The sequence below is a fragment of the Ascaphus truei genome, chromosome 3, assembly GCF_040206685.1.
Source record: "Ascaphus truei isolate aAscTru1 chromosome 3, aAscTru1.hap1, whole genome shotgun sequence".
Lineage (NCBI taxonomy): Eukaryota > Metazoa > Chordata > Amphibia > Anura > Ascaphidae > Ascaphus > Ascaphus truei.
Genome location: NC_134485.1, coordinates 302,470,990 through 302,490,054, shown reverse-complemented (window position 1 = coordinate 302,490,054; position 19,065 = coordinate 302,470,990). Strand labels below are relative to the sequence as shown.

Genomic DNA, 19,065 nt, shown 5'->3' with positions numbered 1-19,065 from the left:
AGTGGAAACAAGAAGGGCCTCTTTCCTTAGGGAACACCAACAATCTTTAGCCTACACAACTCTTGGTGAGAAACAAATGGTGTCATACTGTATATCCCACAAAGAGTACATGTATGAATATAAATCCTTGTAGGAACTAACATAGTAGTAAACGTTAGGTGATGAGTAGTAGGTCCTCCAAAAAAAGTGCCTCCAATACAAGTACATTTTTATTCTACAGTATAACATACATTCACAACAGATAGGAAAACCAAGGGCCAACATTTATTCCCCCTGACAGGGCTTTAATATCTCACTAACAGAACACCTTTGTCAGTGAAACTGCATACAAATATCTCTTTATTTTCATGTTTCTTATTTACTTATATATTTGATCACAAGCTGAATAGGATAACAAGTACTTTTAACGGTGTTCTCTCTAAGGCCAAACAACACAACTTCTCACTCTTCAACACTCACAAATCCAATCGACAGTCTTTTCTTTGTAATTGACTCCCTCCACCAACCTTCTCCTCCCATCTCCCATCCTTCCTTCACTTCTACTCAAGCCTTTGCCGACTACTTTAAAGGCAAGGTGAAAGCTACTGTATACACAAGGAGTCCTTCTGTACCCTCCTCCAACTCTTGACTCCATTTCTTCTAATTACAGAGTTGGAAGTTTCTAAGCTGATTTTCTCTTCTCCCACTACCACAGGCCCTCTCGATCCCACCCCCTCACACCTTATCAGAACACTTACTGCTGTCTTAGTTACCTCTCTCACCCACATCTTGAATTCATCCATGTGTTATGGCATTTCCTCCCCTCCTTTATGCATGCAGTGGTCACACCTATTCTCAAAAAATCCCTCTGTGCCTTACCAACTACCGACCTGTATCCCTCCTGCCTTTTGCCTCCAAACTGCTCAACAGTCTTGTGTTCTCTTGTATGATCAGCTTTCATAATTCTCATGCCCTCCTGGACCTTTTACAATCTGGGTTTCGTACTGCTCAATAAAGTATCCAATGATCAACATGAAGCCAAATTACTGTCATTTTCCCCTATTAATCCTGCTCGATCACTCTGCTGCCTTCAAACGGTTGATCACCCTCTCCTTCATATTCTTACGTACCTTGATATCTGCAATAAAGTTATATCCTGGTTCTCATCATAACCTTTCCATCTAACATTTTCTGTCCCTGTTGCTACCATGTCATCAGCTTCTGTTGACCTGCATGTTGGTGTAACTCAGGGCTCTGTTCTGGGACCTCTCCATTTCTCACTCTACACACACTCACTTGGTGACCATGTCAACTCTTTTGGCCTTAGATATCTCTATGCAAATCTATCTATCCAACACTAACCTGACACCTGCAATCAAGTCCCAAGTCTGATTGCCTCCTTGTTATATTCTCATAGATGGCACTCCACTGCCTTTAACTACATACAGTATGGATAAAATTGAACTCCTGCTATTTCCCCCTAAACCTCGCCCAATAAACCCCCATTCATAGCATGGCTTGGAAAAAACTTTTCTCTTCTTCCTCCATTATATTGCTTAGATCCGCTCTTCCCTATGTAACTCTAATGCATGCACTTGTCCTCCCCATCTGGATTATTGTAACATATTGCTAATAGGTCTCCCTGCCTCACAACTTTCTCCTTGGCAATCTATTCAAAATTCTACAGCTAGAATAATTTCACTTTCTCCGAAAACAGTCTCTGCTCATCTTCTCCTTAAAGCCCTCTTCCGGCTTCCCATCAAGTTTTGGATCACCCACAAAGTTCTGCTCCTTGCCTTCAAGGCTCTTGACTCATCGGTTCCTCCCTAGATATCAGCTTTGATCTCTCGCTATGCCCCTGCTCTTCAGGGCAGGGATATCCTTTCCCATTGTCTGCTCTTATAGTATTATAATTCCCTGAACTATATTGTTTCTCTTGTAAAGTGCTATAAAATATATACATACATACAGTATAAGTACTGAGAAAGGTACTTTAATTCAATGTAAAGGTTCTATGTCTCAATTTTTGGATCCTGTTCATTCTTAAAACATACTATACACAGATGTATCAAACTTTAAGATTACCGGCACAAGCTGTGATCACGCGACCTGCAGTGGCCCCGGGGGAGGAGTAACGATGCATAGACCCCAAGTAGCACGCCTGCAGCAGATATGCCACGCTTATAGTATCGGCGACGGCACGCAGCACAAAAACAAAGGCATGAAGTCTGTTGCAAGTGCCCATAGTGGGCACGATGATGGTGCTGCTCAGCGTCATGGTGACCAAAATCGCTTAAGTCACCGGATTTTGTGTTGGTGTGCGGTCGCCGAGTGACGTTGGCGTCATGTGAAGCGGTTCAGTCAATAATGGTGAACCGCTTAGGTGACGTCACGGGCCCTGCCCACTGTCGCCCTCCCGAGGTCTTCAGCACCAAAGTGCAACTAACGCGATAGTGACGTCACGCGTCCGTCACCATAACTATAAGCGTAGCCTTAGAGTCTCCGGCACTGCAGACTTTAATTTTTATGTCTGCAGCTCTGGAGACAGTGACTCTTGCTACATCTGCATGTGCAGGATCAACTGTCTAGACCGAACAGATGAAAACAAGTCAGACAAGCTATTCTTTGAGAACCGGCAAAAATTATATCCTTCCGTTTAACCAACTCTTAGATCAACAGAATTTCCCTTACAACCTTAATGAGTTGTTCCACAAGGTTCACATGGAAAGCGTAGACTTCTTCAATTACTGTATGAGCTCTCCATGTGACGACATCCAAAATAAAAAAAATAATCTTAATCCAATTCATAAAAGGATGATTCTACTGATCTATTTAGACTCCACTGAAATCTGGTACTGTTTGTTAATTCTTCAATGAGAGCATAATGCTTCAAAACTCTGGGGGAGAGTCCTTCCTCCATGACAACAATTCTGATGTGTGTTAGGAGGGCTCTCTTTCTGCTTTTCTAAAACACTTTGCAGAATGTCTTGTTTTCTAAGGTAGGTTTGTCAAAGAAAGAGCAATACTTGGTCTCAACATCTTTGATCCTGTAATGCAGGCTCTGTGCAAACTTCAATAGTTACGTATTTTGAACCCCCCCAGTAAAACATCATCCAATGCGGTCTCATAAAAGGGGTAAATTAAATTCCTTCCTGGCTCCAAATATGGTCAAACAGATTTCTCCCTGGGTCCACATCCTTCCTATGTTTACTTTTTTGGTATATCCCCTGTACATTTTTCCTTTCTAAAAAGACATCCAACTTTTTTTTGAAGACACAGTATTTATTGCATCTGCCATCACAGACTCCATGGGTAATTAATTCCACTGCCCTTACTGTAAAGAATCCTTTCCTTTGTTGCTGGTGAAATATCCTTTCCTCGAAACTTAAGGGATGATGCTGTGTAGTTTGTACTGTTCTTGGTATATGGTATATACTCCGTAAACAAGAGCAAAAGTGTGCAGCGCACAGCAATAAGTAGAAAGAGCAGGTCTGGCAAACGAATCCTTTATTGACAAGCCATAAAATAGAGGGCTGCAACCCTTCTACGCGTTTCGTGCTAGTTCACTTTATCAAGAAGTGCCATACACGGTGTAACAAACATTTTAAATACAGCTGACTGCCGTTTTTCGCGCCAAACAGTGACGTCACAAAACTTTACTAGCCAATGAAAATCGCGCCTGTCGCGCATGCGTCCCGCGGCTAAGCGCTGAAGGACTCCCTGCCCATACCAGCTGTCTCACAGTCTCGGGGAGACACGCCCCGCTTAGGAGCTCACCCGATGTAAAGACACACCCCTGGCAGTGGCAAAAGAAACTCCTCAGTCTCGCCGTCTGGTGCATGCGCAGACGAGCAGCTAAGCAAATAAATACTGAGTTCCCCCGTTCTGGCTAAAGAAGAAGTGAATATATACCACCATAACAATTATAGCTCCATTCATGACGCTATTGCACGCCAACACACCAGATGACAAAGCAAATCGTGGAGGTAGTGCTACCGGAGTCACTTCACAGTTGCTATAAAATGTTATGCTTTATAAATAGATGCTTTATATAATTGTCATGACCTCCATCTCAACAAGGGGGCGCACATTTGTTTTTATACGGGTATAAGAATATACTTTATACTTTTTTAATTGCTTTTCTAGCTTTTTGTAATTAATAAATTGTTTAATGTGTGTAGTTGTAAAGATATTGTGTTACTGACTGCCTAATGTGATTTCCCCGTTTTGGTGTGTGTATATATATCTTTCTATGTATTTATTTGCAAGAGTGAACAGAGAAGTTCAAAGATACCCCTATAAATGCACTCTAAACTGTATGTTTATGTTTCTAGGGTAATAAGGTAATAGGTCCCCTATACCAGAAACTAAAATGAAAACGGCGCAAAAAACAAAAAAGTTTTAATACATCATTAAATTAAACTATTACACTCAAATAGATAAAATATGGGTATAAACTGAACCCCTAGAAGGAGCGATAAGAGTCTATATGGAGGTGCTTTAGGTACTAGTATACTCTTATTGTTATAGAGTGCACCCCATGGATTCCTGCGTGTGTTTAGAACATATAATGCCACTGAATCTAGATACTAGCGAGTTATATCTGACAAAATGACAGCATAAATTGTAGCAACCAGGTCCAACATATGGTAGTGACAATATCAATACAAATAACACAGTCCCAGGAGTTTATTTACTTATATAAGCATAGACCTGTTTTTACCTGGATACTACTGTATATAAAGAGTGATGATTACAATAACCTGAGGTAAAATGGTTTACCATTAAACTATTCAGTTCAACCCGGCAAATACCAATTTGTCAGATATAACTCGCTAGTATCTAGATTCAGTGGCATTATATGTTCTAAACACACGCAGGAATCCATGGGGTGCACTCTATAACAATAAGAGTATACTAGTACCTAAAGCACCTCCATATAGACTCTTATCGCTCCTTCTAGGGGTTCAGTTTATACCCATATTTTATCTATTTGAGTGTAATAGTTTAATTTAATGATGTATTAAAACTTTTTTGTTTTTTGCGCCGTTTTCGTTTTTAGTTTCTGGTATAGGGGACCTATTACCTTATTACCCTAGAAACATATACATACAGTTTAGAGTGCATTTATAGGGGTATCTTTGAACTTCTCTGTTCACTCTTGCCAATATTGTACCCTACCCCTTTGCACCTACTATTTTAAAGACTATTGGTTAAATAGGTGAGCAGTTCTTTACAACCCTTTGTGTGTATAGATAAGAGATAGCTAATATCTCATTCCAATTGGAACTGGCTCCCACTCTCCTGAGTACAATTTATACTATTATAGCATTCTACCTCAGGTTGCACAATTAATATGACGGTTTTCCTAGATAACGCACAGGACTTTGAGGTTTGGACTACAGAGGCTCTAAATGTTTTTTCCTCCAATCCAATCCCTAACACAGATCAGACTACACCGAACATTAAAACATACTTTTATGATCTAGAACGCACGCACACATCCCAGGCTAAAATCTGGTGGGAGGTGACTAGTCTTGATAACTATCTCAAGAGCAATCTTGTCCCTAGAGGTCTTAGGGCTAGACTACCACCATCCCACCAGATAACAGACGAAAGTTTCTTAGCGGATTGGGACAGAATATTGTTGGAATGTTCAGCAAAGCTAATGACTCTGCTTATGGAATTTGAAGCGAAAAAGTTCGAAAAAATAAAAACAGAGATCAAGGTACAACTAGAGGAACTCCCAACTTGGCGGGGTGACCCTGAATTCGCACAGTTAGAAATCAAGCTCAAAAACACTATAGACAAACTAACAAAAGACATCAAGGAGAGGAAACAGAGAAAATACAACAGGGACAAAATAGATTTTGAAACTGGAAAGATTTTTACTTTCAAATCCAGACGACCTATGAGGCGTAATTATACACATACACAGGAAACATCTACAGACTGTGAAGCATCTGAAAGTGAGACTGAGCCTCCTCAAAGTGACATTAACCCTGATATCCCTAGTGCGAGTACAGGTCTCCCATTTCCCCTACCCCAAAGAACCACTACTTTTTTAGGGGAGACGAGCCATTTAGGCCCCGCCCCAAGAGGAAAACAAGGAGGGGGAAGGGCCGACTACCTCAGGGACAGGGAAAGATGGGCCTATCGGGAACAAAACCAGACAAGGGGGAGATCCAGAAAAAAACGGAGATACAGGTGATCAATCTCTCATCTAAGGTTCTAAATGCAAATCACATAAGTCTACTGTCCAAAGGTTTATCATACTGCCCTACTAACCAAATTGACATTTTTGACACAATTAAGGATTTAAATCTATTTTGCCGTAAGTTGAACTTACATAAGTTTTTAAAAAAACGCAGACTATGGCTAAATAGAAACACGCCAATGGAGCACATGAGCACACAGGATTGTACGAATATAGAGAATATGGAAGGTCTTTTAGAAGAAAGCAATAGACCCCAAGGTGAAGGTCCTTTCACCAAACTTAAAAACAAATCCCTATTCGTACCACCCCCAGGCACATGTGCGAACGTAGACGTGTTTTGTCAACTTGTTACGAAAGAGCTAGAGTCAATTAAGATAAGGAAGGGAAAACAAAATCTAACCTTTAATGAACGACAGGCTCTCCAAGACTTAGAAATTGATTCCTCAATAGTCCTGAAACCCTCGGACAAGGGAGGCAATGTTGTACTATTAAACAAAATTGACTATGAAAGTGAATGCAAACGTATTCTATCTGACCGTAATTGTTACAAGGTATTAAAAAGCAACCCTACGATTGCGTTAATGAAAGAATTTACAAACATACTCACAGAAGCCCTTACGAGCAAACTAATCTCCAAGCAAGAGTATGATTTCATGCTAGTCAAAAAAACGCAGGTAGCCACTTTCTATAGTCTTCCAAAGATACACAAAGGCAAGCTTCCCCCCCCAGGAAGACCCATTGTCTCAGGGATTGATAATATCACGTCCCATGTTAGTGTGTACCTGGACACCTTTCTACGCCCGTATGTCACATGCCTTCCCTCACATGTAAAGGATACCAAAGATGTCCTCCTCAGAATAGAAAATGTAATACTAGAACCACATACTCTTCTAGTAGGACTAGACGTAGAGTCCCTATACTCTAGCATCCCCCACGAATTTGGGATCTCTGCGGTAGAGCATTTCTTGCGAGCAAGAGGGCAAGATGACATTCCACACAATACTCTGGTACTTACCCTACTCAGATATACTCTGACCCATAATTTCTTCCTATTTGACCATCTTTTATACCACCAGGTACAGGGAACGGCTATGGGTACGACCTGTGCACCCACATATGCCAACCTGTACCTGGGGTGGTGGGAAGAGACTACTGTGTTCCTCAAGGAATTCGAGAGATACACACAACACGTTGAATTATGGGTCAGATATATCGATGACATTCTTCTCTTTTGGAATGGCACTAAGGCACTATTGGTAGAATTCATTGCACACCTCAACAATAATGCCTTCAACCTCAAACTCACCTACCAAACCAGCACGAAACAACTAGACTTTCTGGACATTACTATCCTCAAGACAGACACTGGTAATCTAGAGACCAATATCTTTAGGAAACCCACGTCCACCAACACATTGTTAATGGCTACAAGCCATCAACTAAAACATACTGTAGATAACATCCCTGTTGGTCAGTTCTTGCGTTTGAGACGTAATTGCTCTTCCCTGGAGGAATTCAAACTGCAATCAAAAGATATGACACTGAGATTCAGAGAAAGAGGCTACTCCAACAAGGTCATTAAAAAAGCCTACTATAGGGCATTAACGTCAGTTAGAACTGAACTCCTCGTACACAAAAAAGAGCCACAAGAGGATAATACCATACGTTTTATTGGTAAATACAGCAGCCAATGGCAGGAAGTGAGAAACATCTTTAATCAGTTCTGGCATATTCTTCTGGAAGATGTAGATCTCAAGAAAATACTTCCAGATATGCCAAGTATGAGCTGTAGACGTAGCAGAAACGTTAAGGACCGACTCGTACGCAGTCACTTCCAAATGATACCTAAAAGAACATGGTTGGGAGATAAACCAAAGGGCTTCTTTAAATGTACGAGATGTAAGGCCTGTCCACACATGCAGAACATCAAATCATACAAGAACATCAACTGTACAACAACCTACAAAATAAATGACTTCATTAACTGTGAAACCAGCGGTGTCATATATTTAATGACATGTATATGTGGAATGAGGTATGTGGGAAAAACCCACAGACCGTTCAAAGTACGTGTATTAGAACATCTGGGCAACGTAAGAAACCTTACGGATACACCCATTGCCAGACATGTTGCAGAGCACCATCAGGGCAACCCAAAAGTCATGACTTTTTCGGCAATTGAATATGTACCTCCAAATCCTAGAGGGGGCGACTGGGACAAAATCCTACTCCAACATGAGTGTCGGTGGATTTATCTCCTTCAGACACAGGCACCCTCGGGACTAAACGAGGGATTTATGTACTCTGCATTCCTACGCTAATATGTACTAACAAACAGAGAGTAACATCTATATACACCCTTGCTGTCAGTTACCTATTATATCTTCAGCTGAGCTAAGATACATCAATCTGGGATACAGGTATATAGTTTGTAATTGAAGTCAAGATCCGTATTGACCTTAGGGGCGGATCACCTTAAATGGGCGACACACTCCTACACCAAACACGTATAATGCTACCATAGGACCTCTTCACCTACTCTGTAGTTATATCCATTCTGAGTCGTTAAACAACATTAATTGTATACCATGATCCGTATTGACCTTAGGGGCGGATTACTATATACTGATATGACACTCCTACATAATGACTTGGGTGATCCACCATCCACGATTTAGGTGTATTCATATATACTGTGCAACTACTGAATAATGCTCTGTGAAGTAGAATGACAACAGAATTATCAAGTCCTGAACTATCAGTTCATAGACATCAACCCGGTCTGACAGGGTTAATCTTGCTACGGATATCACTGGGTTAATACTATCAGTATAACCAGGGACCAATAGGAATCCAGGTCCCCTTACAAATACCAGAGACTCACTCGGAAGGGCAGACTCCTCCCCCTGATGAAGCGCGTCACACGCGCGAAACATGTGTCGGTTGTTGCTGACGTCACGACGGTGACGTCACTGTAGGAGCGTCTGCGAGAACTCTATCAGCCATGTGAACGGGTCGTATGCTTTTTCTACTCCTGGTTAAGGCTCGCTGAAGCCTCTTCTGTATCCCCTTCCCCTGCTCCACTGGAGAGTTAGTGGATCTGGCATTTCGCCAACCACGAATGTGTCTGCGGCTAACACAGCAGCCGCCTGTGTATACGGAGCTGTATGTTTGCATAAGAAGGAGCGCTATTAGTTGTTATTACGCAGTGAGGGTCTGAAACAATTCAGTCATATGTATGGTTACACTGTTTGCAGCACACAAATCTATAGTGTGCGCTGTGTATGGCAACAAGCGCTGGCACCTGCTACTATTTAGCAATATACTTATATCGCCTGTGTATACGGAGCTGTACGCTTGCATAAGGGGGAGCGCAATTAGTTGTAATTACACAGAGAGTGTCAGAGATAATTCAGTCATATGTATATTTATACTGTTTGCAACACACGTATCTGTAGTGTGCGCTGTGTATGGCAACAAGCGCTGGTACCTGCCACTACCCAGTTATATACTATTATCACCTGTGTATACGGAGTTGTATGCTTGCATAAGGGGGAGCGCAATTAGTTGTTATTACACAGCAAGTGTCTGAGACTGTTCAGTCATATGTATGGTTATACTGTTTGTAGCACACGAATCTATAGTGTGCCCTGTGTATAGCAACAAGCGCTAGTATCTGATACTGTTACAACTACCCTTTCAACAGCATACATTGTAGCAACCAGGTCCAACATATGGTAGTGACAATATCAATACAAATAACACAGTCCCAGGAGTTTATTTACTTATATAAGCATAGACCTGTTTTTACCTGGATACTATATAAAGAGTGATGATTACAATAACCTGAGGTAAAATGGTTTACCATTGAACTATTCAGTTCAACCCGGCAAATACCAATTTGTCAGATATAACTCGCTAGTATCTAGATTCAGTGGCATTACTGTATATGTTCTAAACACACGCAGGAATCCATGGGGTGCACTCTATAACAATAAGAGTATACTAGTACCTAAAGCACCTCCATATAGACTCTTATCGCTCCTTCTAGGGGTTCAGTTTATACCCATATTTTATCTATTTGAGTGTAATAGTTTAATTTAATGATGTATTAAAACTTTTTTGTTTTTTGCTCCGTTTTCGTTTTTAGTTTCTGGTATAGGGGACCTATTACCTTATTACCCTAGAAACATATACATACAGTTTAGAGTGCATTTATAGGGGTATCTTTGAACTTCTCTGTTCACTCTTGCCAATATTGTACCCTACCCCTTTGCACCTACTATTTTAAGGACTATTGGTTAAATAGGTGAGCCGTTCTTTACAACCCTTTGTGTATGTATTTATTTACCTTTTATTTTTATTTCAATTCCTTATCATTTTATAGCAACTGTGAAGTGACTCTGGTAGCACTACCTCCACGATTTGCTTTGTCATCTGGTGGGTTGGCGTGCAATATCGTCATGAATGGAGCTATAATTGTTATGGTGGTATATATTCACTTCTTCTTTAGCCAGAACGGGGGAACTTAGTATTTATTTGCTTAGCTGCTCGTCTGCGCCAGACGGCGAGACTGGGGAGTTTCTTTTGCCACTGCCAGGGGTGTGTCTTTACATCGGGTGAGCTCCCAAGCGGGGCGTCTCCCCGAGACTGTGAGACAGCTGGTATGGGCAGGGAGTCCTTCAGTGCTTAGCCGCGGGACGCATGCGCGACAGGCGCGATTTTCATTGGCTAGTGACGTCACTGTTTGGCGCGAAAAACGGCAGTCAGCTGTATTTAAAATGTTTGTTACACCGTGTATGGCACTTCTTGATAAAGTGCACTAGCACGAAACGCATAGAAGGGTTGCAGCCCTCTATTTTATGGCTTGTCAATAAAGGATTTGTTTGCCAGACCTGCTCTTTCTTCTTATTGCTGTGCGCTGCACACTTTTGCTCTTGGACTCTTCATCCTGCTACAGCTGCACGGTCTGGAAGGGAGGCTCTGGGAGATCTGAGTATTGTGAGTACATGACCTAGGGCTAAACCAATGAGGAAGGGAAGGGTGTCCTTGGGCAACCTACCCCAACCTTCAGGGTATCCTTAGTGCACCCCTAAAGGTTTAGTACTGTTATTATGTAATAATTATTACCTAGTTTATGCTCCCTTCCACTACAAACACACGGACCAAAGCACTTATGAGCACCATTATATCACCAAACTACTCCGTAAACACATTGCTTCATCTTTTATAAGGTAAGGAGCGATGCGTTGTGGAGGTAAGCAGCAGGATGTTCAATACGTCTCTAGTGATTACGCGCAATTGATCTCGATTTAGGGTGGCTTTTTGGGTTTCAGCTACTGTGAAGCTGAGCGGTTTGAGATCTTGCGCTACATGGTTCGATCACGTTTTCTTTGGAGCATTTCGGTCCAATTTCCACTATGTTAGTCTGGTGATGTCCATATGGCAGACGTGGCCAAACCACCTAAGTCTTTGTAGCTTAATGTACTGGGCGACTGTGGATTGGTTTTGACAGGCTAACAGTATATATTCATTTTTCCATTGGTATCGTAGCATAATATGGAGTATCTTACGTAGATATCTGAGTTGGATTCGTTCGAGTAGGTTTATATCACTTTTGAGTAGTGTCCATGTTTCTGAGACATACAGTAAAATATTGCGTATTGACTGTGGATTGGTTTTGACAGGCTAACAGTATATATTCATTTTTCCATTGGTATCGTAGCATAATATGGAGTATCTTACGTAGATATCTTAGTTGGATTCGTTCAAGTAGGTTCATATCGCTTTTGAGTAGTGTCCATGTTTCTGAGACATACAGTAAAATATTGCGTATTGAGGCGTTAAAAATTTGCATTTTTGTTACATTTGTCACGTCCTGTTGGTTCCACAAACATTTATTTAACAAGGCGAACTGTGCAGTGGCGCTACCGATGCAGCATTTTAGGTCATTCGAAGATGCTATGCTTTGGCCATCAATAATAGACCCTAGGTATTTGAATGAGTCCATTCACTCGATTGGGTTGCCATCCAGTTGAAGTTGAATCTGTTGGGTTCTGGTAAATATGTATTTCGTCTTTTACGTATTTATGGATAATCAGAGCTTCTTTGCATTGGCTTGCTGCCCTTGGGATGAATAGTTCTTTTAAAAGTTCCTTGTATTGTCCCCGGATATATATTTATATATAGTTATTGTGTCCGATCTTAGACGCCTCTTTTCTAATGTTAACAAATTTACATTAGCTAGCCTTTCCTCATAAGTCAGATTTTCCATCCCCTTTATTAATTTGGTGGCTCTTCTCTTAATATGTAGTAGTTTTGGGCACCACTCCATAAGAAGTGCAAAGTGTGGTCTTACAAATGCTTTATAGGGGGGTATAATTATGCTTACTTCCCTTCCATCCATTCCTTGTTTAATAGAGATGGTGGGAGTAATTAACCCCCTAGTGATGCTTCCCTGAGTAAAGTCCAAATAGTATATACTTGAAACTCAGTCTCTGTATATGATAAATTCCTACAACAGCATAATCAAATTTGGAAGAGATTTCCCATGGTGTCAGTAATATATACTGGAAGCACTATTAAATATTTAAGAGTCTTAATAGACTTGCACGTTTCTAGCAGGTTAACTAGGCCTATCCTTAAGGCAAATAATGTTAACTCTGCATAATCAGTGCATGATGATGAATATCTTGTGATGGTGTGAGTAACATTTAAAAAAAGATGTACTCACTCCTGTCTGTGGATCCTCGTTATTCTGCCCGCGTGCTCCTGCCGAAATTGAGTCAATGTAACAAAAAAGTTGTGAGGCGGCACAACTGCTTCCCTTTGAAGCAGTTGCTCCGCCTAACAACTTTTTTCATTACATTCATTGTTTAATGCAAGATAAGATCTTGTTTGACTTTGGGCACTATTGCTAATTCTGCTGTCTACAATAACTCCTAAATCCTTCTCCATCAAGGATTCTCCTAATTTATCCCCATTTAATTTGTAAGTGCCTGTTTATTCTTGTTTCCCAAATCCATAACCTTAAATTTATGAGTATTAAACATCATCTGCCATTTTCCTGCCCAAGTTTCCAGTCTATCCAAGTCCTGCAGAGAAATTACATCCTGCTCTAATTTTACTACCTTACACAATTTAGATTCATCAGGAAAGATGGAGACTTTGCTCTCTATGCCAGCCTCAAGGTCGTTAATAAACCAGTTTAAAAGCAGGGGTCCCAGTACCGATCCTTGAGGTATTCCACTTACAAGTTTAGCCCAACCTCAAAAGGCTCCATTTACGACAGCTCTCTGATGTCTATCCTTCAACCAGTTTTCAATCCTACTGCCAACATTTTTAACGAGTCCAATTTCCTTGACTTGCATGACTCTAAAGTGCGCTCATCCGTTTGTGTATGTGAAGTACTGAACATGTACGTTTTATACTGTATGCTTCAAAGTAAGTATTTTCTAAAATAAAGATTAAATAAAATAAAAACGACCTCACTACATAAGACCTGGAGGCTTACCTATGAGTTTTAATAAGCAACTCTGTAGCTGAGGAACCTACCAGTCCTGGGCAGCAGTTTGAGAATGAGATCAAGGATGCAACATACAGGCAATAGTTAAATTCAGCAGCACAGGGAAGGCAGCAGCGTATATTCCAACGTAGGTGTGTTAAATACTTCTTCGTTCCATAACCATTAGTCGCTGCTTGTGTCATCACAGAAATGATCGGCAGTATAGGCAGAGTGGCTTGGAAGACAAATAATGCTGATAAGATAGGATTGCCACCGCCTGGACAAACATTCGCTGCGTGGCCCAGTCGCAAGGGATCCACTGACCAGCACATTATGCAGGGGCTTCAGGACAAAAGACGTGCCAACTCTGTAATCCGTCCAGTAAGTCTCCTCAGCAAAAAAACATAATTCGAACCTCATAGTGCGGACTGAAAAAAAAAAGACTACCTGTGAAGAGGAAGTGTTGCTAGTGAAAGAAAAAGATCTGATAGAGGTCCCCCTAATTTTATCTCAGCTGGAGGGCGACGCTAAGCCATTGGCTCCTAATGCTAGGTGGACGTAAAAAAATAATCATCAATCAATGAACTTCAATGAAATGCTTCATGTATGAATAGTTAAAGGCTGGTTAGCACTAAAAGGAAAGGGTTGAATGTGGTAACTATTCAGAAAAAAACAACTTTATTTTAATGTGGGAATACAATTTAAACGGACTAGCAACTTTATAAAAAATATCGATAAACTACAGTGACTTATCACATTAGTGATAAGCTATAAAGCTATATCTATAGTAGCAGGGAAAATGTGTTCTGAAATGGCAGGTAGAATACATGTTAATGAATAGCAAAGCAAATGATTTACAGATCTATAAACACATTATTCCGTTGGAAATGGATATCGTACACAATTGTGTTACATGAAACTACATACAGTATATTACTGTACTATATTGGCTGTGTTCCAAAAAGAGTAGTCAGCACATTTATCTTTTTATTATTTAAATACAGTAAATTGAAATGTCAAAAACACTTAAGACTTGTCTACAAATAAAATTGCATTGATTTTCTGTTTGAATAAAATCCTATGGATGTAAAAAACAAAAAAGTATCTCCAGGGAAACATTTACAGATAAGCCACTGTTGAAGAATACTGGAGGTGGGGTCAAAAGTGAAGTCAGGTCTAATTGAATAGAAAAATGTATTTCCCTCTAGTTGTTGACCAGCACAACAATGATTTGACAGCTTTAGGCTGTGCAGGTGCAGATTATTTAGTATCTAAGACATATGAATATCACACAACAGTCTTAGAATCTAAGGCTGTCTCACACTTTAATCTGGTCTGTAACTGTTTCATACGCTCATAATATATATTTTCTTTAACTGTGCATGCAATGTCTTGTATATAATGTATACCTTGTTCATTTATGTAACTGTATTTGTAACCATGTATTATTTTGTTTTACTCTGTGCCCAGGACATACTTGAAAACGAGAGGTAACTCTCAATGTATTACTTCCTGGTAAAATATTTTATAAATAAATAAATAAATAAATAAATAGAACTAAATCTATTCCTTCTTAAATACAAAATCTAAACCAGAGGTGTGTTTTTTTTTTTTTTAAGCTTTTCCTACAAAGGTCAATAGTTTCACATGCAGGCATTAGAGTAAAAACAACCGATTCCATGGTCAATGTGTCTATTATGCTGGTGTTTTATTTTTAGATGTTACAGTACATTAGATAATACAAACTTTCAATTCACTAAGGCTCCCTAACTCCTATACAGACTATGCAATTCTGTTTGATCAGACAAAAGAAAAACCTACCTAGATCTTAAATTTGTGAAAATTGTAATTACTGTATATATTCAATTGTATTTATGTAATTGCATAAATTGTGAATCAAGCGTTTTTTTTTCCCTATGACGTTCTCAGGTGTATCCACAATTACACATGACATACCTCTGAACTTATTCTGTTTTATTTGTAAAGAAGAGCAAAAAGTTACTATTGTTAAAGAGTTGCATCTTTCACAACATTTATGCTAAAATTAGTTGGTCCAGAGTAATGCAGTAATTTGAGCTAGAAGTAAAAATGTGTGAAAATCAGAAAATGCTAGTCTAACCCAAACTCGTATGCAGACACTATATGTTAAAGATAGAAAATGATCTTTTTGCACAAGTCACAAGTTAAAATACTTTTAGAAGTCTGGGAGAGAAGTAAAGTTGAGCAGAGTTTTGAGTGCCTAAAGTGGGAATAAATGGTTTCTTAGGCCTGGGACCCGCTGCGCCCGGCGGCGCGGACGGCCACACGCGAGATTCCCACCAGCAGGGGAATCCTGTGGAGCCGGTCCCGGTCCCCCCTGGCTGCACAGCTCACTACACGCTGTGACGCGTCAGCACCTACGAGATACAAGAGAATGGTAATCCCTAGCGTTGACGCGTCACGTGGTGTGGCTGTGAGCCAACCAGGAGGGGAGGCTTCGGGAGGAGGAGAGGCTTCGGGGAGCGGGGAGGAGTGTGGGGGGAAAGCAGCGTGAGTGCCTGTCTGTGTGTATGTGTGTGCCTGAGTGCGTGAGTGCCTGCCTCTGTGTGTGTGTATGTGTATGAGTACCTGCCTGCGTGCGTGTGTGTGCGTGAGTGCCTGCCTCTGTCTGTGTGTGTGTGTCTGCGTGTGTGTATGAGTGCCAGCCCGAGCCCGTGGAGGGAGGGAGGGGGGGGGAGAGTAGCGGGTCCCTCGGCTCAAGCCACGCGCCCCCTACCGCTCAAATCTCCCACTCCCGCCCACCTCCCGCTCCCTACAGACCGCATATCGCGGTCTGTGTCTGTCAGCGCCCCGCCTGTCTGCAGTGCGGGAGCGCTGACGGAGGGAGCGGGGCCTTAGCCTTAAGCATTTCATTCAGCTTTTGGTCTCATTCTAAATTGTTTTTGATTTGGTCCTATTAGGGACATTATAACAGAGCTGAAGGAGCACTACCTGTAGTTAAAACGCTGCCTGTGAAGCAGTTGAAAATGGTTACAATTCTAAAGTCATCTCTCCACATGAGTCAATGACTGTCCCATATTTTCAGCTGAATTGGCCAAAATAGCACCACTTCTTAAATATGACCATTTATTTATTTGTACTTCAAGCAGTAAAATCAGATTGTAAGCTCTTTAAGGCAGAGACTCACTGTGCCTGTAAAAGTCTATGTACAGTACTGTATACCTATACGTTATCATCTCTCCCTTCTGGCATGTATTGTATTAAATATAATAAAAAATACAAACACATTGATGCTTCAGACAGGTGCACAACAAACCTGCCCTTTCCCATAGTCACTTGGTATACAATGTTTGCACTACAGCCAAGGATTCTTTGTAATGATATGCAAATAAGCACTTTTTATTTATTTTTAACATAGACCCCTATAAATGTATGCCTGCAGTTTATAGGGGTATATGTTAAAATGAAAAAGCAAAAAGTGACACATTACGGGCTTATTTGCATGTCATTACCCAGCATTCTTGGCTGCAGTGCAAATATTGTATGTTGAGTGTCTATGGAGAAAGGAAGGTTTGTGGACCTTTGTGAGACATGTGAATGTGTTCATAAGTTGTTTTTGTTTTTTTGAATCTTTGCTGTATGCTACCTTTTCACTCACCATAACTTAGTTTGTGTACCCATTAAACATAATATAATGGTTGACCCTCCATAACTCACATAATCCTGTGCGTCATTTAAACCAAACTACACTGCACTTATTTTACTCTTTAAAGAGGAATGCAAGGATTATAATTATATTAATAAAGATAATTAATTCACATTTAAAACAAATGGTGTTTAATAAGTTGTGCATGCACTAATCAGCAAAACTGCCATGCAAAGTGAAGCAATGCCCAATACTCATTGTGGGCTTTTCCTGCAGCAGTCGCGGCGTATTGGATCAGCTGGAAGGAGGTGGGTGAGTGGGGGTTTGAACACAATTTAAGGGTTCCGTCATTCATTATGTATCCCTGATGGAGGTGCTTGGCACCAAAACGTTGGATCTTTAGATCAGTCATTAAATGCCTCTTTTACATTAATTTGATTGCATCGTGTTTTGGTGTGCACAGCCCCCTCCATTGTTGCCTTGACTAGGGTTTTGCCTGTAGCACCCATAGATTTAAAATTTGTAATAACTGTTGTCCCGATTTCATTTCGGGCATCCAAAGTTGCTTTGGTCCTGATTCCCTCCTTTTTAGCTGGATTTTATTTTAAAACATGCAGATGCTAATGATTATATATATTTCTATTCGTTTTTAATTATTAAGGAGAGAGAAGAGAAAAAAGAGAGAAGAAGAGAGAAGAGAGAGAAGAGAGAGAGATATCTGTACCGTGTTAGCCGAGCGTAATAATCAAAAACGAATAGACGATACCGTTCTGTGGCTAACTAAATGCTTTTATTTGTGCAAGCTTTCGAGATACACATCACTTCTTCCGGCACCGGGGGAGGGTTAGGCATTACGATACATTCCAGGATGCACTGTTTTTAAGTAAAAACCTCTCTTGCTTTATCCATTGGAACACCACCGGAAGAAGAGATCAGTGTATCTCGAAAGCTCGCACAAATAAAAGGATTTCGTTAGCCGCAGAATGGTATAGTCTATTCGTCTTTGATTGTTACATACATATATATATATATATATATATATATATATATATATATATATATATATATATATATACATATAACCTTGGCTGTGTTTAAAGCTGTGACCATGCAGCAAACTTAAGCCTATAGGAAACCATGTTAAAAATGGTTTTGAAGCAAAAGGTGACACTGTGTGCACATTTGCATGTAATTTCCCAGAATCCCTTGCTGCAGTGGAAGTGCTGTGTGCTGGGTGATAATGGTGAAAGGCGGGGTTGCAGACCTGTCTAAGACATGCAAATGAGCATACAGGAATATTTCCATTTGAGATATATATATATATATATATATATATATATATATATATATATATATATTTATTAGAATAAAGATGTATTCTTCGGTTAAGTGTTTTACAACATATCAGCATTTGAGCAAGATGATAAAAAAAAAAAAAAAGGCTGAAAATGCCTTCATGTCATCACAAGTACCAATGTGCCTGTCTTACCAGAAAGAAATGTTAAAGACTGTTCTTTTATCTGTCTGAGATCACTTGGCTTTCTGGCCTTTCCCGTGAATTGTCCACTCAGATCTGAGACACCAAGGGCTTTTATTTCAGTCTCACCTGCATTCTTTTTGTTTTTCTACACTTTTGTCATATACAGGTAGGTTACCTTGTCAAACCATATGAAAATATGGCCTATCACAACAAAATGTGACAAAACTGTGATAAACTGTGATATCTGTAACATAGTAGCC

General features: G+C 40.3%; 1 protein-coding gene across 9 annotated transcripts in view; it reads right to left on the bottom strand.

Moving 5' to 3' along the window:
• Positions 1–19,065, bottom strand: part of DIAPH3 (diaphanous related formin 3) — a 782,005-nt gene that overhangs the window by 413,462 nt on the left and 349,478 nt on the right. The window lies entirely within an intron of this gene.